This window comes from Pelobates fuscus, chromosome 10 (genome assembly GCF_036172605.1).
Source record: "Pelobates fuscus isolate aPelFus1 chromosome 10, aPelFus1.pri, whole genome shotgun sequence".
In the NCBI taxonomy this organism is placed as follows: domain Eukaryota; kingdom Metazoa; phylum Chordata; class Amphibia; order Anura; family Pelobatidae; genus Pelobates; species Pelobates fuscus.
Genome location: NC_086326.1, coordinates 75,002,082 through 75,026,736, shown reverse-complemented (window position 1 = coordinate 75,026,736; position 24,655 = coordinate 75,002,082).

Sequence of the window (24,655 nt, the reverse complement as noted above, 5' to 3'; positions counted from 1 at the left end):
AAGAATATATCCGAAATATAGGGAAAACAAATCATATAATCAGAGATATAATGATCATTACGGACAAACCCGTTTAAGCAACTGGGACAGACCCAGAATACGATATGCCCAGAATAAAGAAAGATATCAAAATAGGGTTGACTATGGGAGAGAAAGGGATGAAAGGAGAGTAACATACGATGTAAAACCATGGGAAAGAATAAACTATAGAAAAAGATCAGTATATGAAGAAAGATCGAGGGAAAGAAACGAAAGGAGACCTCCTTATAAAGATGTGAGACCAAAGGAAAGAAATGGAAGGAGGGAGATTGAAAAGGGGTCCCCATACCAAGAACCGGCCCATTTCCTGAAAAGGAGAGAACCCCTACCCATACAGAATAGATTCCTAACCCTAGATGAATTTGAGGATCAGGATTTTTGGAGGAGCAGGGGAAAAGAGAGACACAAAAGGGAAGACACTACAAACATCACAACACCTTACAAAAGACAAAGAGATTCGAGTGTAGAGGAACCAGAGGGGGAAAACATATCCAAAAAGGAAAAACGAGAGAGGCTGCAAAGAAATTAGATCCCATAAAGGGGATCTTCAATTTAAGCCAGAAAATTCTAACAGAACATCATAAAAAAGTGCTAACTAAAGGCCTAAAATTTGCCCCAAATAGACCTCTGAACCAGTTTGAATTTTATATAGATCTAAACAAATTTAAAAGAAATGTGTGCTTAAAAAAATACTTTGCTAGGAACCCTATAGAACGACAATATAATCAAGAGGAAGAAACTAGACACACTAGATTAAAAGAAAAATCTACATTCTATCCTAAACAAATGATCTCTGAAAAAATGGTCACATTTGAAACTATGGTGATGACGGAAATTAAAAAATTGGAGAAAAAAGATAATTTTAATTATAATCTTACTATGCAAGAGAGACAAGCCTTGAAAGATTTAAAATCAGATACTGACCTGGTTATTAAGCCGGCAGATAAGGGAGGGGGGATAGTTTTAATGTCAAAAGAGCTATACTGCAAAGAGGCCGAAAGACTACTATCAGACGCACATACATATCAAAAAGTCAATCACAACCCCAGTAATAACATGAATCAAAACTTTTTAAATTTTTTTAACAAGGGAAAGGAGTTACAAATATTAAATGAAAAAGAATTCGACTTTTTAAATATCAAATATCCAAAAATTCCTGTATTTTATTTTTTACCGAAAATCCATAAAGATGTAAATAATCCTCCGGGGAGACCCATTGTAGCAGGAATAGACTCAATATCAAGTAGGCTATCCCAATATGTAGATATTCACCTTCAACCCCTCGTTAAGAAAACTACCTCATACATTAAAGATACCATCTCCATTTTAAATATTTTAAAGGAATGTGCTTGGAACCCAAACTGTTTTTTAGTCACTAGTGACGTTACGGCCCTCTATAGCAATATCCCACATAGTTACGGGTGTAATGCCACTAAATTTTTCTTAACCAATACCTCAGATCTAACGAGCACCAAAATAGATTACATTTTGGAAGGTATGGATTTAATCCTAAAGAATAACTTCTTTTGGTATGGAGAAGAGTTTTATCTCCAGATCAATGGTACGGCCATGGGGACCAAGTTTGCCCCCAGCTATGCAAATTTATTTATGGCCCATTGGGAGGAAGAGTTCATCTACGGCCAGCATGGCTGGAGGCAGAACTTGGTCACCTATGGCCGGTACATTGATGACATCTTTTTTATTTGGGAAGGAGAGGAAAAGGATTTGATGACATTTCTAAATTATCTCAATAATAACACATGGGGGATAACACTTACTAACAATTGGAGCAAATCAGAAATTATATTTCTGGACCTACAAATATATATAGAAGATGGTAATATTAAGACCACAAATCACTTCAAAACGGTAGAAGCTAATAGTTTCATAGGTAGAGAAAGCTGTCATTTTGCCCCCTGGCTCGAGAACGCCCCTAGAGGACAATTCCTGCGTATTCGCAGAAATTGCACGGACCTCACTACTTTTGAGACCCAATCAAATAAGATCAAACAAGAATTCATAGAGAAAGGCTATGAGGAAATAAAATTGGAAGAAGCTAGGAAAGAGGTAAAAATAATGGAGAGGGAGAAGCTCTTAAAATACAAAGAAAAAAAGGATAATGAACTCAAAGAAATCCACTTCATATGCAACTATAGCACGCAAAACCATAAAGTCAGAAATGTCATTTCAAAATTCTGGCCCATTCTCCTTCAAGACCCGGTAGCACAAACCTTCCTCCCTGAAAGACCCAGATTTATACATAGGGGAGTAAACAACTTACGCACGGCACTTACATCCAGCTTCCTAAAAGAAAGAAAAACTAATGACACATTTTTTAATTTAGAAAAGGGTTTTTTTGGATGTGGAAGCTGTTTAGCATGCAAAAGAACTACCAGCAAAAAGAGACATTTGAATCATTTTTTTAGCAAAGACGGAACTAAATACAAGATTAAAGAACTCCTGACTTGCCATTCCAATAACCTCATTTATTGCATGGTATGCCCTTGTGGTTTACAATATATAGGAAAAACCACAAGGGCACTGCATATAAGAATTGAAGAACATGGAAGGAATATATCTAAAGGGTTTGAGAACCACAGTGTCTCGGCCCATTACAAAATTCACCACAATTGTGAAACAGCCGGTACCCAATTCTTTGCGATTAAAAAACTAGAAAGAGATTGGAGAGGAGGAAATTTTGACACAAGAATGAGTAAGAACGAGATGGAATGGATTTTTAAACTAAACACGCTCATCCCATATGGTCTTAACACGGACTTTGAGATGTGCCACTTTTTAAGATAAATATATGTTTTATTTCAATTTTAGGAGGTTATTATTTTTATGATAGAATCTAATTAGGTCTTTGTAAGCCTTTGTAGTTCTGATAATGTTATTTTTGTATATAGGATATTTTTATATATGCCCGTTTTTGCTGCTTATAGCTAGGATCCCTTATGACTATATCTATGCACTGTATGGCCCCGGTTATGCATATATTTCTAAGATTAATTGCCTAGTTGCCACATTAGATCTCTCTATTAACGCCCCATTTGGACGTTTATAATAAGGATTCACTATGAAAACAATTTATGCACTTTATGATCCTGGTTATCTTATATGTATATTATTCATTTCCCCTGTTGCTACATATTTCAATATAAAACTATTGGTCTCTTTGTAATATATTGATGGCCCCATTCATTTAGAATTATATATATTTATCCCCCGTTTTTTTAGCATAAGATTTAAGAAAGAATCAAACTTTCCCCTCATCTGAACCTTTGCCATTAAGAATGTATATGCTTTTCTTATCCCTATATCTATCCCCATCATTGTGGAATGATACCACACACTTCCGGGTATCGGCCGAGTGAACCGCAAGGTGGAACGCATGACGTAACGGCCGTGAGACACGTGACCGGAAGTGATGCGGAAACCTGGAAATACACGAAAACGAGACGTGAATCGCAGGGCGTCACCGTTCCCATGGAGATAGCCCGCGAAATCACGGACTCTAAATTAAGGATTGGACTCTTAAAGACGTATAAAAGCAGGAACAGGTCCCAAAGAAGAAATAGAGACTTTTTTATCCAGTTGAAGAAGCTGTTAAAGCGAAACGCGTCCTGGAACTTGGAGAATACCGGTCTTTATTTATTTGGACTTTTTTTATGCCCACACAGTGTTTTTATATTGCTATATATAGTTTTTTATTGTTATAAATAGTTTTATGTAATAAATATACTTATATTTCTATAAACACTGGTGGCATTGTTCCTGCTCTTAAAGAAGGTGTGTGGTCCTTAACCACATATACCCGTGATCAGAGCCGATGTGGATGGCTCTGTGTCTGTGAGTACAAATCTGTTCTTTTTTCACACATATTTGGAACCATACGGTACTGCACCATATATATGTTTTAACGTTTCAGAGTTTCAAAGACAACAATAAAAAAAGGGATAGGGTCGCCTCCACGGACCCCACAGGCGATTAAATTGAGCTATACACTATTAGCTCTCTAAAGTGTGAGTGGGAATTTTCCCCCTTAATTCAAATTTATTTTCATTTTTGTCACAGTTTACACTATGTTTGGTATATTTTGTTTCTTTTTAAGGTACTGATTACCAACTTAGGACACCTTTGTATATACCTAAAAGGTACTGTTTATGCATATATTCACATGCTAAAGTTTATTCACCGATTGTAAATAGGAAAAAACACGATTGTTATCATTTAATATCTTATAGCGCTTCACCAGTAAACTACCACTGAACTCACTCTTAAAGATAAGAATTTGGTGTTAAAGCTGCTCATCTACTATTCACTTTTTGCAAATTAGCGCTAGTACTACCCTGTTCTGTTTGCACTTCTATTTTAGGATGTGTAGCACCTTAATGACAGACTCTCACCATGCATTAAGGGATATGTCCCACGACCAAGCTAATGTTACCATATATCATGCATAAGCGTACAGGGGTTAAGGTAGACGAACCGGGCACTAATGCAATTTTAACTGTCTCAATCCACATCTATGCCCTTAACCTGAATAGCACACAGGATAATGTTAACTCATTATGCTTTATGGAAGGTGACATAACCACATAATGCCGGGACACTCGCAGTCAACCCCTCAACAACATCGGCCGCACTACCCCTCCATCCACCCGCACCCACCCCCTACCCGCTTGCACTATGGATAAAGCAACTCCCACGGATTACGCCTAATCCACCACAAGCGACAAGGGGGGACCCCCCAGACCCCTCCCCCCCACAAAGCAGGTGACAGGACAAACGGGACAACCCTAACGCACCCCCCAACCCACAGCAGTAAGGACCCAGCAACCACTGGGAAGGACAGACCCGAGGGGGACCCCTGTAATCCTCACACATAGCACCACACGCCAATAACAGCCCATCGAGTACACCCCAACCAAACATGCAAGTAGCTAGTGGGCGAAACTCACCAACAGCTCCTCCACCCACGAAGTCCCCGCTCCTACACTTCACAGACGGCCGGGTGACTCCACTACTGGCAATAAAGGAGGCCCACAGCCCAGCTTGGTCGGTCACACTATGAACCCGCCTCACAGATGCACAGAGGCACCACTGCCACTCTTACCAAGAACCAAGACAAGAGGGCGCCAAACCACCACACGCCCCAAGAGGCGACAACGACACCCACATCATGCACTAACTGTTCTCTACCCACAGACGCTGACTTAAAGCAACACCCCAGTGTGGTGACATCAAACTAACATGGTGACCAGGGGTCATGTGATCAAGTTCATGTAGATCTTTCTTACAGGGGGATAAGCTTTACTTTGAGATGGTAAGTAGGTAATTCAATACCTTTACAAGTCAGGAGAGAGATAGCCACTCCCCCCACTATCCTCATTTCTCTCTGTTCCTTCTTGGCTGTGCTACTGAGCAGATGTGCAGACGCCATGTGCTATCTTGGTGAACCATGTTATACTCTGTTGCTTCCTTTTCTTCCTTGGTGGATGTGATGTTGGACTTGCAGCAGTGAGCCATTACTAGATGTGAAGGCCTAACCGTGGGTGAGATCAAACTTGTGGGGAAGGGGATTACTATATAGATAGATAGATTTAAAAGGGTTGTTGCTCCGTGGGTCTGGGCTGTGTGTTTGTGATACATTTATAGTATTGTGTTGTTGTCTTCTAAATAAATACCTTTTAATGTAGACGAACCTTGTGTAATATTTATATTAATTTGGTGATTACACCACACCCAGTACAAACACATGCCGGGAGGAGCGAGACGTGGCTGTCGACACAGACGTACGACCACCTACTCACCCCCTCTACCTACCAACTATCTCCACCAGACATCCGAGGATCCTCCTGGACACTCTGAACCCCCAAGACGACCTCGCAACACAAACATAAGACCAGGTTAGCCCACTTTTGCATCCCCCACCTCCCCTTCACCCCCCCAGTCCTTTCCCCCTCCCATTCCCCATCCCCCAAACCCCACACCACACCTCTGAACCCCCCACCTTGAAACACGAGTTCTCAGAGAGGAACCAGTGATGCACTCACAACCCCAACTAAGCCCCCCCCCCAGGACCTGGGGACAGGGGCATCACTAAACCTACACATGCATATCCATTAACTGGATAGGCCTTAATAATCCAGCTAAAAGACACCGCCTTCTCCGGTGGGCTAACCGCTCCAACGCCGACTTAATCCTACTCCAGGAAACCCACTATGAACAGATGAGAGCCTTCCCCCTCCTGAGCAGACATTACAGAGAGTGCTACTTAGCAAACTCACCACAGGGGAAAAGAGATCGGGTAGCCGTCTTGGTGCGCAAGACCTGCCCCATAACCTTCACACGCACAGTAACCGACCCCCAAGGTAGATATATAACAGTGGCGGGACAGATAGGGCCCCACAAATACGCCTTCTCCTCGATTTACGCTCCCACCCATCCCGACACACACTTCTGGAACACCTTCCAGATGCACCTCCGTCTTTTCTCCTCCCACCATACAATAATAGGGGGGGACTACAATGCCACGTTGGCACCTGAAAAAGATAGACGTCGACCAAGAACACCACCCACAAGACCCCTACCTCCCACCCGAAACGACAAAACACTTCAAGCATTTGTCTCCCGCACACAGCTAGTAGACGCCTCGGGGATACTCCCCCCCACTGAAGCAGACTACGCATTCTACTCAAACCCACACTCTTCTTACTCACGCATAGACATGTTCCTCACATCCCCCTCCCTACTCCCACACATTACAAAAGCGAAAATAGGATCGATCACATGGTCGGACCATGCGGAAATACTCCTCTCCTTTACCCTTCCGCACACGATTAGGAACTGGACCTGGAGACTTAACCCGACCCACCTCCACAACACGTCCATAAGGGACAAAATCCAAACAGACATCGCGGATTACTTTGAAACCAACAAAGGCTCTGTTACCTCCGCATGTACCCTTTGGGCAGCCCATAAGGCGGTCATACGGGGCAAACTGATAGCGGCAGCCTCGGCACATAAAAAACAACAGCTAAAAACGCTAGAAACACACCTGTCCGCCTTAAGAACATTGGAGCACCAACACAAAATAGACCCCACACCTGGCATACTGTCCCAAATACAATCGCACAGACAGGAAATACAAACATTCATGGCACAGGACTCCAAAAAAGCCCTCCAATGGACCAGACAGATGTTTTACGAAAAGTCTAACAAGGCAGACACGCTCTTAGCACACAGACTCCGTAAAAGAACACGCAACAAACACATCTCGCATATCCTAACACCTGATGGACGAAAGCACACTCTCCCAAACCAAATTGCGACAGTCTTCCAAGAATACTACGCCTCCTTCTACGATCACAACCCCGAATCACGACGCAACCCCTCCCAAACACAAGACAACATAAATACCTTTTTAAACTGCATCCCTATGCCTACACTCACGGAAGCAGGGAAACAGGCACTGAGAACACCCATCACACTCGAGGAAATAACACAAGCCATGAAAACATTAAAGCCCAACAAATGTCCGGGACCAGACGGCTTCTCCGGACTATACTATAAAACGTTCCCGTCAATACTCCTACCACAACTATTACACTTATTCACATCACTCATGGATGGGGAAGACCCGCCCACTGACATGCTCAAGGCCAACATATGCCTACTCCCCAAGCCCCACGCATCACATACAGACCGATATCGCTGCTCAACACCGACATTAAGTTATTCACCAAAATCCTAGCCAACCGACTACACCCCTTCCTCCCCAAACTAATCCACCCGGACCAAGTCGGATTCATTCCACATCGCCAAGCGTGCGACAACACCAGGAGAACATACAACCTAATCTGGACAGCAAACCACCGACGGCAACCGACTCTCCTCCTCTATGGCCATACCTATTTGCAACCCTTGAAAGAATGGGCTTTCCCGAAATCTTTGTAGGGACCATAAAAAATATATACTCCCGCCCCACAGCGAGCCTCCTCATCCCAAACGCCCAACGCCCCTCTTTCACAATCCACAATGGCACGCGACAGGGCTGCCCCCTATCCCCCCTCCTCTTTGCCCTATCTCTAGAATCCCTCCTCCAGAACATTCGCCAGACTGAAACCATCTCCGGCATCCGAATCCGCAAAGAGGAATACAAAATAGCGGCCTACGCGGACGACCTACTACTAACGCTAACGAACCCTGACACCTCCCTGCCCCCACTCATAACCCTTCTAGCAGACTACGCTAAAATATCGGGATACAAACATAACCTAAATAAAACTGAAGCCTTACCAATCCATGTCCCCACAGACACCATAGCAACACTCAAAACAGAATACCCGTTCCGCTATGAGACACAAATCATAAAATACTTGGGGACACAGATACCGGGAGAACTACAGCTCACATATCAGCTAAACTACCCCCTGCTACTGGAAAAAGCGACCCAAGACCTAGACAACTGGCAAAACTTGACCATCTCATGGCTGGGACACCTGGCCTCGGTTAAAAAGAACCTCCTACCACGCTTCCTCTACCTCTCCCAAGCCCTGCCCATACCGATATCCAGAAAAGATTTCAAAACCCTACAATCCCGAATTGATAAATTCATATGGGCAGGGAAAAAGGCTAGAATCAAGCGCTCGACACTCTATATCCCACAGAAAAGGGGGGCCTGGGACTCCCTAATCTCTGGGACTACCACCAAGCAGCCCAATTGGCGCAGATCCAGAACCTACACGCCCCAGCAGGGCTTAAATTATGGGTCGACATCGAACACAACTTATTCGAAAGGGACTTCCCTTCTCTGTATCTGTGGCTACCAAGACAAGACAGACAACAGACACCCCCACAACAACAGCACTCACCCACTCAATCCAACTCTGGGATAGAATGACCCGCAAATACGACATCATCAACACCTCATCCCCCTTAACACCAATCCTCCGGAACAAACAATTCCAACCCGGGGATGACGCCCTAACACTTTGCGCGATACGAAGACAATGACCTGATACGATTCCACCACTTCTTTCTGGGACAACAAATTCGACCCTTCACACAACTACCCAACAACACCCCATACACGACCTTCGACCATTTCAGGTTCCTGCAGATACGGAGCTTCCTGACCCAACCACACAACCAAAAAATAGCAACCACAATGTTCACCACCTTCGAGAAAATGTGCATGAACACTCTGATACAAAGGGGCCAGATATCCACCATATACGGCATCATACACCGCACTAACACCCCCAAAGCCCTATCATACACAGCGGCATGGGAAAGAGATATAGGCCCCATCACGGACCCTTCAGACTGGCAAGACATATGGGAAGCCATGGCAGCAATCTCCATATGCGTAACACACAAAGAACAAGCGTACAAAACCATGCTCCGCTGGTACATCACTCCCCTAAGACTGAAACAAATGCGGATAGCACCCTCTGACCAAGGCACATATATCCACCTATGGTGGAACTTCCCACACATAGACCAAATATGGCAGGAAATAACCCAAATTGTCAACAGGGCACTACACAGCAATCTCCCACTGGACCCCTGGCTATGGCTCTTGTCTAAACCCCATGAGACCCTCACCAGGGCCCAAAACAAAATGACGGCCCGGATTGACTGGGGAAGCAACACCACCCCGGCAATACCTGAAGTACTGCATAAAATAACTGAAACCATGGAAATGGACAAAATTTCAGCCCTAGTTCACGACACCACAAACTCATACCACAAAATATGGGACCCATGGCTAACCAGGACCATACTGGCACCCTAACCCCCTCAGGCTCACATACAATGACCACCAGCCAAAACAACCCACACGTCTTCAGGTCCTCCTTCCATTGCCCCTCTACCCACCCAACCTCCCCACTTCCCCTCACAGCCTACCACACCCCCTCTCCCCCCTCTCCCTTCCACTACCCCACGCCCGCAGATGAACCCCCAACACCACCTCACCTTTCAAACCAAAACTCACATAGCTCCAACGACAAATAAAACAGGACAGCGACGACAAACCACAAGAAAAACATACAAAGACAAGACGAAGGACACAATTATACCCGCAAGACACATGAAAGCCCCAATCTCAACGGGCAAGAAGAAACACCCAACTGATGCATTAGATTATAATGTAGTCGATTCTAAAAGTTGACTCTCACTTTTTATTATTTTTCTTAACGCAACTCAAGGGATTACAGTTTTCTCTTCACTGTTATTACTATGCAAAATTAATGTGAACAACTCTGACTCGCAATATCTATGTGTTAAATCCCCCTCCTGATCCCACTTCTTTTCTGTACCTCTACCCCCAACTCCCAAAAAACCCCAAAGAAAATGGAAATAAATAAAGAATAAAAAAAAAAAAAAGATTATGGAAATAATTTACAAATATGAATCCAACAAAATGTCAGTGATTGATGAGAAGGTCAATAGCGAGGTAGAAAATATCCAGAGTTATCAGGGCAAACCTTCCTTTCCACAGCTTGAACAAAGATTACAACAGAACCTTGAGAAATGTCATAATGCAATCAAAATTCTGAAACACCACCAGTTTCTCAGGGATAGTGGTGATTACAAATCAGGAATGGTATATAGGAGGTTCAGGCGTTCCTTGATAACCGATTCTGATCATTACGCCATCTCAGATAACAAATCCACTGAAAATTATACTAATTCCTCTCAAACTAAACAATCTAACTGTAAGCCATCAGGTTCATGGGGGTACCCTTAAGAAGAGGTTGTTGGATCTAGAATACCGTTGCAGTGTTTAACCCTGTAAAGTACTGCAATATTTTTTTAAGATTCTTGTAGGCAAAAGAGACTGCCCAATGATCGCTTGCCTGTGCTACTGCTAGGCCACTGCTTTCCCTAGTCTCACACCCAAAGGCATCTGCTGCCACTGTTCTTCTGTCTTCAAGTATCCCCCTTTTATGGATGTAGCTTGCTGCTGCATTGCTTGTCCCTGTACAGTATTTTGTTAACTTTTTTGCAGGGATCTTTCACGTTATATAAAAGTGGCTGCTCGACTGTCTGGCACTGCACCCTCTGTCTCTGTGCTCATGTTCATGCTCTTCTTCTGTCACTGTTCTTCTGACTTTCAAATTATTACAAATTTCAAATATCCCCATTTATGGGTTGTTGTAAATATGGTATGACAGCAATGCTTATCCATGTAAAGCACTTTAGTGTTTTTCCTTATTAACGGGTCCTCCCAACTCCTGTTAACATTTAAGTGACTGCTCATCTGCCACTTCTGTCCCAGGGCTCACGTCCAATTCTTATTTTAATCTGGCATGTGCGTGTGCATTGTGCAAAGTTTGCAATGCATGAATAATATCACATATTAATTCATATGTGAATTGCATAGCTATTTAGCCGTAGCAAGCCACTACTTAGTTTTTTTTTTTTTCTCTTTGACAGAATGTTTTCCGGATAACAGTGTCACAGATAAGCAAACATAATAAAGAGTGCCCCAGGCCAAGGTACTTTCTGGAGAGCATGATTAGTCATCCGGTACAAAAACTACATATGAAAGGGCGTTACTTTGCAATGTTGTTTTACCAGCTGGTAAATAGAATAGAATAAGGAAAAGAAAATTACTAGGTAAGTATGTAATTTAATTTTCCTTATTCTATTCTATTTACCAGCTGGTAAAACATTGCAAAGTAACGCCTTTTCATATGTTGTTTTTGTACCGGATGACTAATTGATGAATACTTACCTAATCATTTTATTTTCCTGGCTATTTATCATGGCAACATCACTTATGGGTAGCTCCACTCCTAACCAGATCAGGACAGGAACAACCAATAAAAAAAAGAGAGAAAGAGAGACTGAAGGCATATAAGGTCTCTCCTCCTTCCATACCTCAGTCTAGTTAAAAAGAAAGAAGGGAGGGTAACTGATGCTGCCATGATAAATAGCTGGGAAAAGAAAATTACTAGGTATTATGTAATTTAATTTTCCTTATTCCTGGCTAATCATGGCAGCATCACTTATGGATAATACCCAAGCATATACATGAAAGGGAGGGAAAACAATAAAAATATAATTTACACAAAACTCCAATTGCTGTAAAGGATATCTACTTTTTATTATGCATATTAACAGCCAAAAAAACTCCCTTCCCAAAGGAAGTAGTCGAAGAATGAAGGTCCAGTTTGTAGTGTCTTATAAAGGTAGTAGGAGTGGACCAAGTAGCTGCCCTAAATAAAACCACTAACATAACTAGGTCATCCGGATGAACCTCTGCCTAATTAGCCCAAGATCTAACCAGTGATCTATTAGAGTTAGCTCTAATCTTGGCTGGAGGTGTTAGCTTGTTCCAAAGGTAGTCATCTGTTATAACAGAAGCTATCCATCTCCTTAAGGTAAAGGATGAGGCTGCTTCTCCTTTACGAAGTCCAGAAGGTAGCACAAATAATTTACTGTTTTTTTCTGAAGCCAGAAGTTAAAGACAGGTACATGATTATATGTTCTCCAACATCCAGTTAACGGTATTTTTCTTCTTCTGGAGAAGATGGGGAGGAACAAAAGTAAGGGAGAACCACTTCCTGGAGCAGATGAAACCTAGATACTACCTTTGGAAGAAAGTCTTCTCTAGGTTTTAGGATCACTCTATTATGAAAAACAAGAGTATGCGAATCATCACTAGAAAATGCCTGGAGCTCCAAAATTCGCTTGGCTGTGGAGATAACTACCAGGAACACAGTCTTGTAAGTGAGACGTTGCATAGAGATATCCTGTAGTGGTGCAAAGGAATATTATGTTAAGGCATTCAGGACCAAAATCCTATGGGGGAGCCGTGTTTCTGGCCGCAGGGCATTAACGCATAGCAGCCTTAAACAATCTCGAGATGAGAGGGTGAGATGCCCATGAAGTATTACAAAGGGCAGATAAAGCTGAGGACTGCACCTTCAATGTGCTGTGACTGAGACCTTTGTCTAGGCCTGCCTGTAGAAATTCCGGAATATGGAAGTGAATATGGTGAGTAGGATTCGAATGATTTAGCTTTTGCCCATTGTTGCCCATTGTTGAAAGGTTTACCAAATTCTATAATAGCAGGAGGAAGTAGACTGTTTCTTTGTTTTTAGAAGAGTACCAATCACTGCTTCAGATAGGCCTTGGTTAAGGAGGGATCTCCTTTCAATAGCCAGGGCCCCAGGTTCCAGCAGGATGTGGTGACTTGCTGGACCCTGGAGTAGAAGGTTTGAGGAGATCTAGAGTAATGATTGACGGGTCACGAACATTCTCAGGAGATTTTGCAGGGCTCTGGCAGTGCTCCTCCTGTTCCTCCTTGCACAAAGACGGAGGTAGCGGCCTGCTGCTGGGTTGTTGCCCTCCTACGGCCTCCTCCACGTCTCCTGATGTACTAGCCTGTCTCCTGGTAGCGCCTCCATGCTCTGGACACTACACTGACAGACACAGCAAACCTTCTTGCCACAGCTCGCATTGATGTGCCATCCTGGATGAGCTGCACTACCTGAGCCACTTGTGTGGGTTGTAGACTCCGTCTCATGCTACCACTAGAGTGAAAGCACCGCCAGCATTCAAACGTGACCAAAACATCAGCCAGAAAGCATAGGAACTGAGACGTGGTCTGTGGTCACCACCTGTAGAACCACTCCTTTATTGGGGGTGTCTATAATTGCCTATAATTTCCACCTGTTGTCTATCCCATTTGCACAACAGTATGTGAAATTGATTGTCACTCAGTGTTGCTTCCTAAGTGGACAGTTTGATTTCACAGAAGTGTGATTGACTTGGAGTTACATTTTGTTGTTTAAGTGTTCCCTTTATTTTTTTGAGCAGTGTATATATATATATATAAACAGTTGTAATCAAAATTATTCAACCCCCATTGAAATTAGGTTTATTGTTAACATTTACAGACTTTGTTTACATTTACAGACTTTTAGCTGTTTGCGATGAACAAATCAAACAAAAGGTCAACACAATTATTGCTTTAAGTGTTTTCAGAGGCGTACCTGAATAATATCAGCACCCCATATTATTTTTTCAGATCAAAGTTTTCCACCATGTAAAGGGAAGCTAAATAAATAAATCTAGCATTATATTTTGTTTCCTCATCCTCCATTCCCCTTAAAAAGTGTTGAATGAAACCACTAGGAGAACTCCCATCAGCTAGTGCACATGAAATCGCAAATCTTCTTATACAATGCTTTCCCAATAATGCCAATGATAGGGTTTGCTCTAATGCAGCATTTGCCAAACCAGCAATGTATTATCATATAATGTAACTAAACTACCATTATTTTTTGCCTAGATTAGTTTTTTTTTGTTTTTTTAAACAAAAAAAATCTGTCCACACCGAAGTTGGTGTTTAGTGGATAAGGGACTGCGCTGGATTTTCTCTTTTTTACCATATAAGTGCCGGACTTGGGATAAAGGCCAGCCCTGGAAATAAAAGCAGGCCCATAGCATAGCATCATTATACCAGCTCCATCTTATAGCACTATATTCTTGTTCACAAAGGGTAACCACGCATTTTAAAAGTACATTTGAAGAGGGTATTATTATTTATAGATACAACTGATATATACCCTTTCCCAGGGCAATATATATCACCAGTATTTACACAAGGTGATACCACACACATTACCCTGATATATACCCCATGCACAGGGCAATATATAGGCCCCAGTATGTACACAAGGTTATTTGAATTGCCCTGTGCATGGGTATATGTCAGGGCAGTGTGTGAGACATAACCCTTTGTAATTAATGGGGGGGCATATATTAACTTACCTGAGCACACAGATTGCACTCCCAGGATTTGCTACAGCAACCAGGACTTACCTAAGCACTGACATTGCACTCACAGGACTTGCCCTAGCACTGAAATTGCACTCATAGGACTTGCCCTAGCACTGAGAGTGCACTCACAGGACTTGCTACAGCAACCAGGACTTATCTAAGCACTGAGATTGCACTCACAGGACTTGCTACAGCAACCAGGACTTAGCTAAGCACTGATATTGCACTCACAGGACTTGTCCCAGTTCCCAACCCCAGTACCCAGGACTTACCCCAACACTGAGATTACACTCATGGTACTTGCTCCAGCACCAGGGCCGGCGCGTCCATAAGGCGGCACAGGCGGCCGCCTTAGGGCGCACCGGCTCCGGGGCCGCAAGATTTCAGTGACCGGCAGGAGGGAAGCTCTCCCTCCTGCCGGCCACCATCTCCGCCCCCAGTGCGGCAGTGCTGCGATCAGGCGCTGCGAGGGAGCTCTAACCTCTCTGCTCTGCTCCCTCGCGCGCTGTCTAGTGATGCTGCGGGAGCCGGAATATGACGTCATATTCCGGCTCCCGCGGCATCAGCAGACAGCCCGCGAGGGAGCAGAGCAGAGAGGTTAGAGCTCCCTCGCAGCGCCTGATCGCAGCACAGCCGCACGCCGCCCAACAGCCCCACTGGACCCCAGGGAATGATCCACACCAGCTCTCCAGGTAGGGAGGCTGGGTGGATATTATTTATGTATTAAAATAATTTGTGAATGTATGTGATGTGTCTGTGTGTGAGAGTGTCTGTGTGTGAGAGTGTCTGTGTGTGAGAGTGTCTGTGTGTGAGAGTGTCTGTGTTAGAGTGTGTGTGTGTGTGTGTGAGAGTGTCTGTGTGTCTGTGAGTGAGTGTGTGTGTGTCTGTGTGAGTGTCTGTATGTGAGTGTCAGTGTGTGTGTGTGAGTGAGTGTCTGTGAGTATGTGTCTCTGTGTGTGTGCGTGAGTGAGTGTATGTGTTACTGTGAGTGACTGTGTGTCTGTGAGTGACTGTGTGTGTGTGTGTGTGAGTGAGTGTCTGTGTGTCTGTGAGTGTGTATGTGTCTCTGTGTGAGTGAGTGTGTGTGTGTGAGTGAGTGTGTGAGTGAGTGTCTGTGTGTCTGAGTGTGTATGTGTCTCTGTGTGAGTGAGTGTCTGTGAGTGTGTGTCTGTGTGTGAGTGTCTGTGTGAGTGTCTGTGTGTGAGTGTCAGTGTGTGTGTGTGAGTGAGTGTCTGTGAGTATGTGTCTCTGTGTGTGTGCGTGAGTGAGTGTATGTGTTACCGTGAGTGACTGTGTGTCTGTGAGTGACTGTGTGTGAGTGTATGTGTCTGTGAGTGTGTGCGTGAGTGAGTGTATGTGTGTGCGTGAGTGAGTGAGTGAGTGTATGTGTGTCTGTGAGTGTGTGCGTGAGTGTATGTGTGTCTGTGAGTGACTGTGAGTGTGTGCGTGAGTGAGTGCATGTGTGTCTGTGAGTGTGTGCGTGAGTGAGTGTATGTGTGTCTGTGAGTGACTGTGAGTGTGTGCGTGAGTGAGTGTATGTGTGTCTGTGAGTGATTGTGTGAGTGTTGCATGTGAGTGTGTCAGTGTATGTGTGTGTCTGTCAGTGTGTGTTTGTGAGTGTCTGTCAAATCAGTGAGAGTATCTTTGTCATTTTGTCTGTGTGTGACTATCAGTGTGTCTGTCAATGAGTTGCAAATCAGTGTGTGTGTGTCAGATCAGTGAGTCTCTGTGTTTGTCATTGAGTGTGTGTGACTCTCAGAAGAACACTAAGGGACAGGGAAGGGAGGGGACCAATAATGGACGGGGAGAGGGGCTGGTTAAGAGGCACATAGGTGAAGATGTTATTTTTGAATGGGGGGGGGGCGGAAAAATACATCTTCGCCTATGTACCCAAAAATCCTTGCACCGGCCCTGTCCAGCACCCAGGACTTACCCCGGCATTTAGATTTCCCAGGACTTCCAACGACCTCTTGCATGTACCATGCAAGAGGGAAAAGATGCCGGATGAGATTTCCAGTGGCAACAAAGACATTACATTGGCCGCGAGAGTGCTCTCTCACACGCTTGGTGACGCATCTGCATCCCGCCACGGCTAAATTCTTAAAGGCCGCATCACACAGCTGCCCCAGGGCACTCAGGCCTTGCACAATATTACAAACTGGAGTCTTTACTTTGGTTGAACTCAGGTTGTCTGAGTACAGTGGGAACTGAATGTGATGTACTGGGGTGTCTGGATGCAATGGGGTCTGCATATTGGGCTGTCTGAGTGAAATGGTTACAGTTTGTGTGTGATATATTTGGCTGTCTGAGTGTAATGGGGACTGCATGTGATAGGAATAGTTTGTGTGTGATGATATTTGGCTGTGTACATCTGATGGAAACTGTGTGTTAGCACTGAGCTGGCTCTGTGTGATGAGAATGTGTGTGATCATTTTGTGCTGTCAATGTGTGATGGTTTTGTGCTGGCTGTGTATGGTGCTACTGCTGTTATCTTAGCAATAACCTGATGAGTAGATAGAATAATGTAACTGGTTATCTGTGCTGTCTGTGACCTGTATGAAAGTTGGTGAAACCTAGAACAAAACAAACTAAAATTACGTGTTTCATCCTCATACAATATGTAATCTGGTGACATACATTTAATCTATCTAAAAGCTTCACTTCAAGTAACTTACTGTCTCAGTAGTAATGCCACTGTCCAGAGTGTCCGCTCGCTCCCTCAGTCCCTCTGCAAACTGCAGTCTCAGCCAGGTAGGTAAGGTGTAGCCACACTATCTGCTCCACTCGCTCTCTAGTGCCTCTGCAATCTCCAGGCAGGGTAAGGTGTTGCTGCACTCTCAGCTTCGCTCGCTTCTATCCCCCTTCCTTCCATGTCTCTTCCTTCCCTTCCATGTCTCTCCCCCATTTCCATCTCTCTGTTCCCCTTTCATCCATATTTCGCTCCACCCTAATCCATATCTCGTTCCACCCTTCATCCATGTCTCTCCCCAAATTCCATCTCTCTCTTCCTCTTCCATGTCCTCCCCCATTTCATTCATTTCTCACTCCCATGTCCTCCTCTTATCCAAGTCTCCCTCCCATGTCCCTTGCCTCCTATCCATGTCCCCCTCCCACGTCTCTTACCTCCTATCCATGTCCCTCTCCCATGTCCCCCACCCATCCGTGTCTCTCTCCCCCTCATGTCCCCCACCCATCCATGTCTCTCTCCCCCTCATGTCCCCCACCCATCTGTGTCTCTCTCCCCCATGCCTCATCCCATGTCACTCTCTCTCCCCATGTCCCCTCCCATGTCTCTCTCTCTCCCCATGTCCCCTTTCATGTCACTCTCTCTCCCATGTCCACTTTCATGGCACTCTCTCCCCCCATGTCACCCTCTCCCCATGTCACCCTCTCCCATGCCTCCCTCCCATGTCACTCTCTCTCCCCATGGCTCCCTCCCATGTCACTCTCTCCTCCATGCCTCTCTCTCCCCCCGTGCCCCTCATATGTCACTCTCTCTCCCTATGTCCCCTCCCTGTTCTCTTTGTCCCCCATGTCCCCCTCCTTAATTCATAAACATTCCAGATTAATCCATATGAGAGAAAAAAAATATTATAGACTTTATTTTCTATAAACATACTCTTTAAATAAAATATCATATCCCCCTTTTAAAAAAATTATTTAAAGGGAAAAAAAATCAGTGCAGTGAATGGTCAAAAATAGTATGTGACAATAATGTCTCTCAGTACCGTTAAATTAATCACCCAGCATCTAATTGCGACAATGCCATATTTCTGTAAGAGATCTTTCAGTACAAGGAAAGATGCTATCTAACTATCTGTGTTTTATCTATCCCTTTTATTGAGGAGACAGCGGATACTGCATATGTTCACAGGAAACGTAAGACATATACAGGGAGATAAATGACAAATGAGAGCAGCCCAGGTTAGATTTGATCCCCAATTCATAACATGGAAAGATATGAGGATACTATTTCCTAAGTTGAACATGAAACCTATTTCCCTTGTGCATGGTATGTAAACATGTCTGAATGGGCTTTATACATGTGAAGGAAAAGAGGAAAACATGTTTTCAACACATGTAGGCATGTACTAACTAGTCACAACTGGGGGGAGGGGGGGGACAAAAACACACAAAAATGAACAAAGTCACGTCAATTGATTGTTCCATTTATTTATTTATTTTTAATAAATGTGCACTTCTAACAGCCAAAATGAAAATGGCTTAATACAGGGAGTGCAGAATTATTAGGCAAATGAGTACCGTATTTATCGGCGTATAACACGCCCCGGCGTATAACACGCACCTCATTTCCAGAAGGAAATTCCAGGAAATTTCCACCCCTCCCATAGTATTCCCCCCCCTCATCCCATAGTGTTCCCCCCCCTTTCCATAGTAATCCCCCCCTCCCATAGTATTCTCCACTCCCTCCCATAGTGTCCCCCCCCTTTCCATAGTATTCTCCCCCCCCCCCTCCCATACTATTCTCCACCCCCCATAGTGTGTCCCCCCCCCTCCCATAGTGTCCCCTAGTGCACTTTCCCTCTGTCCCATATTTACTTACCTGTCTTGAAGCGTGGGCCGGCTTCACAGCGCGCACCGCGGAACTGGAACTTAAATTTCAGGTTCCGGTTTCCGGCGGGACTGAAAGGAAGTGTGCACACAATAGTGTGCACACTTCCTTTCAGTCCCGCCGGAAACCGGAACCTGAAATTTAAGTTCCAGTACCGGCGGGACTGAAAGGAAGTGTGCACACAATAGTGTGCACACTTCCTTTCAGTCCCGCCGGAAACCGGAACCTGAAATTTAAGTTCCAGTTCCGCGGTGCGCGCTGTGAAGGTAAGTAAATGTGGGATATCGGCGTATAACACGCACCCATGATTTTCTCCCTATTTTCAGGGAGAAAAAGTGCGTGTTATACGCCGATAAATACGGTATTTTGACCACATCATCCTCTTTATGCATGTTGTCTTACTCCAAGCTGTATAGGCTCGAAAGCCTACTACCAATTAAGCATATTAGGTGATGTGCATCTCTGTAATGAGAAGGGGTGTGGTCTAATGACATCAACACCCTATATCAGGTGTGCATAATTATTAGGCAACTTCCTTTCCTTTGGCAAAATGGGTCAAAAGAAGGACTTGACAGGCTCAGAAAAGTCAAAAATAGTGAGATATCTTGCAGAGGGATGCAGCACTCTTAAAATTGCAAAGCTTCTGAAGCGTGATCATCGAACAATCAAGCGTTTCATTCAAAATAGTCAACAGGGTCGCAAGAAGCGTGTGGAGAAACCAAGGCGCAAAATAACTGCCCATGAACTGAGAAAAGTCAAGCGTGCAGCTGCCAAGATGCCACTTGCCACCAGTTTGGCCATATTTCAGAGCTGCAACATCACTGGAGTGCCCAAAAGCACAAGGTGTGCAATACTCAGAGACATGGCCAAGGTAAGAAAGGCTGAAAGACGACCACCACTGAACAAGACACACAAGCTGAAACGTCAAGACTGGGCCAAGAAATATCTCAAGACTGATTTTTCTAAGGTTTTATGGACTGATGAAATGAGAGTGAATCTTGATGGGCCAGATGGATGGATTGGTAAAGGGCAGAGAGCTCCAGTCCGACTCAGACGCCAGCAAGGTGGAGGTGGAGTACTGGTTTGGGCTGGTATCATCAAAGATGAGCTTGTGGGGCCTTTTCGGGTTGAGGATGGAGTCAAGCTCAACTCCCAGTCCTAGTGCCAGTTTCTGGAAGACACCTTCTTCAAGCAGTGGTACAGGAAGAAGTCTGCATCCTTCAAGAAAAACATGATTTTCATGCAGGACAATGCTCCATCACACGCGTCCAAGTACTCCACAGCGTGGCTGGCAAGAAAGGGTATAAAAGAAGAAAATCTAATGACATGGCCTCCTTGTTCACCTGATCTGAACCCCATTGAGAACCTGTGGTCCATCATCAAATGTGAGATTTACAAGGAGGGAAAACAGTACACCTCTCTGAACAGTGTCTGGGAGGCTGTGGTTGCTGCTGCACGCAATGTTGATGGTGAACAGATCAAAACACTGACAGAATCCATGGATGGCAGGCTTTTGAGTGTCCTTGCAAAGAAAGGTGGCTATATTGGTCACTGGTTTGTTTTTGTTATGTTTTTGAATGTCAGAAATGTATATTTGTGAATGTTGAGATGTTATATTGGTTTCACTGGTAAAAATAAATAATTGAAATGGGTATATATTTGTTTTTTGTTAAGTTGCCTAATAATTATGCACAGTAATAGTCACCTGCACACACAGATATCCCCCTAAAATAGCTATAACTAAAAACAAACTAAAAACTACTTCCAAAAATATTCAGCTTTGATATTAATGAGTTTTTTGGGTTCATTGAGAACATGGTTGTTGTTCAATAATAAAATTAATCCTCAAAAATACAACTTGCCTAATAATTATGCACTCCCTGTATATAACCTATATGAAACCATGCTGCTGTGATTACTTAAAAAATAATAAAGAATAAAGAATAATATAAATGAACACAAAAACTATCACTATGCCAACGTACCATTACATTACGAAAAAAAATATATATGTGAAATTCTAAAATATTCTAACAAATGTGCTTGATTAGTATATTAATATTGCTGTTAAATGCAAAAAAATGGTTTATGTTTTATATGGAGTTATTTAGAGTCACTTTATGCACAATTCCATTTTTACTCATTTTATACTGAAATGTGATTTGTCACAACATTCATACACCTGATATAAGTCAGTGTATATCATTATTACTAAAATGTTAATATTACCTATCATATAGTGGCAATTTGTTTGCAATACTTTAGAATTTCCCAGCAGGCCTATAGAACAACAAGTAATTGACAGACAAAAATAAACTTGACACCTACAAGAGGTGAAAGGGCCCTGCTCAAACAGCTTACAATCTAGGAGTTTATGGTTTAAATAACAGACAGCTATTAACTTACTGAGTCATTTCACTTTATTTTTATGAATGAAACTATTCAGAACTACATAACTTATAAATGTTTGCCGCAAATGGCTTTATGGAATATGCATCACACTTGTGTGAAATTAGGAGGACCAGGATTGGCTGAAACCTCCTGGTATAGGGGGTTATCTCCAGTTTATAGGTTAAATGTGACACAGCTGACTTAATAAACACTCACCCCATAGTATTTCAAGGGATGTTCCAAACTTGTGATAACACCCCTCTTTAATGTAATGCCAATACAGAACCAAATGCGAAATTAAATGTAAAAAAAAGAAATCACAAAAGAAATGTCACTTTTTTTCAGCAAATCTTCTAAAAAACAGAAAGTGATTGTGTTTCATCAACCAATCCTGGTTCTCATTGTTTTCCAAAGCTTTGCAGGAAGATTTTGCATGTTATGAAGTTCAGCTCGTCACAAATTGTTTCATTCGTAAAAAAAATACGTAATTGAATTACTAAATCAATTAACTACACACTGACATTTTAACTGGTGCATTCCACCAGACCAAACATTGTGTTACAGCAATATAATAAAACATTTATATATTTATATATTTTTTTTTTATTAATCAAAATATACACATTTAATCCATGTATGCTCAAACAGCATCCTCTATGCATCATTCATCCATCCAGGTGTATCCATATACACACCTACAGGTGAAACGTGTGCCGATAGGCACAAGGATGATGCTAAGAGAGTCAGGGATTCCCCAGGCTGTCCCTTTAAACTCTACTTGCCCAAGGCCACTCTGCTAGCCACGTGGGTTTGTCTCCATGTATCTTCTCCCCCCCAGTGCTGCTGGATGTCTGCTTTATCTGGCTGGGCTCCAGCCTCTGATCGCTGGCTCCCTCGCCCTGCCTCCTCCTATTTTTTCCACCCATGGGTAAAGGTGTTTTTTTTTTCCTACCCATCCCACTTTATTAATCCGTGGGCTGGCCTTGTATCACATGCCCTACTCACACCAACACAAGACCTCCCTTACCCCCAATCACAAACGTGTGGGCATATAGCAATACTTATACGTTGAACTTAGCTCTGCTAACACTATTGCTGGAACCAGTGTAGGGAAGGAAGGCGTTTCACTGTTACCTCCAGTGCCTAGTTTGTCCTTAATCTGGTCAGATCACACATTGTTCAGGTTGGAGCAGGGAAGGGGGGCGGCCTCTCGCTGATGGTGCGCTCTCACACTGAGCGCAGGGTAGTCACGTGACACCCGGTGCTCCTACACAGAACCGGGGGTGTAGCTCCCCCTCCTAGTGTGTGTGTATTGTGCGTGCGGTTCCCTTATGGAGCAGACCGCTTCACCAGGGTGCCGGGGGCGCAGGCCGAGTAGGGGGCACAAAAATCACCTGTCACACTGACACTTGATTTTTGTGTTCCCCCTCGACATGCGCCCCTGGCAGGCGCCGGTTTCACCAACCCCATGGTACGCCCCTGAGTGTTTTCCACAAATTCAACTGAAAATGCAATTTATATGACTTCTCCAGTCTCAAAGTTATTCAACCCATTCATGGCAAGTATCTTAATACTTAGTATAGCACCCTTTTACTGTTATGACCTGCCACAAACTAAAGGCATAGCCAGACACCAGCTTGACCCTTGTTCATGTGCTGCAACTATTTTCTTCAAATCCCTCCAGAGATTTTCTATAGAGATATTCAAGTCAGGTGAAAAATGTCACATAGAATTCAAATTTCAGTTGTGATACTGGGATTGAAGCGACATGAGTTCAAATTCAATAAGGCACATGTCCGATTGAAAATAGACACCATACTCGTGTAAGGATCACACAGTGAGGGGGGAGAGAGAGACAAAAACATGAAAACAGTGCAGAAGATTGTACTCTAAGCAGGAGATTTTACAAAATGATTATGCAGACTACGAATGCATGAAATCACATCAAATAATCCAGAATATGCATGAAGACCTATATGCAACCTACACATACATATACATGTATTCAATATACATACACACACATCTATATGTATATATATAAATATATATATACACATATTCACACATATACATATACACATAGATATATATATACACTGAAATGCACATATATATATATATATATATATATATATATATATATATATATATATATATAAGCTTCCTGAAGTAATTTATGTGTGAATAGTGTGTCCTCCTTTTTTCATATAAAACAAAATGCAGCTTTTTTATAGAAATGTTTTAATGAATTATTATTGTTATACCCCCTGGTTGGGAATCAGACATTCGGTCCTGTTACTTTCTGTTTATTTAGCCCAGTGAAGCAAAACTCAAGAGGCAGCAATTGTCCAGATCACCTGCCTTGCAAAGACTTCTCATTGAACTGCACTTGGAAGTCTGTGATTGGACAGCCACAGAAAGTCTTATCAGATTTAGATGGGGAGGGTTTGCAAAGACTGCAGACAAGAGATTTGAAGCATTTGCAAGCTGCTTTTGAAAGTCCACAGTGGTGGACTGAAATGTCGACTTCTGGAATAAAAGTTTTTTTCTATTTTTTGTGAACATTTAAAGACCCTGAGTGCTAGCATCTATTTGAACTGTATATTTTGTGCTGCTGAGCACCGGGCAATATCCTCAGGAGAGCTGGAGTGCAACTCCCATCATCTTTTGTATATATATATATATATGTTTTCATTGGGGTATATCTAGTAAATAGTGATTTTTTTTTTGGGGGTGGTAGTGGAGTGTCCCTTTTAAGATTAATTTGAATTTTCAGTTTACTAACAAGTTTTATCTGGGAAACCATCAGTGCATAAAAGCCCAGGATTTATTCAGGGGCAC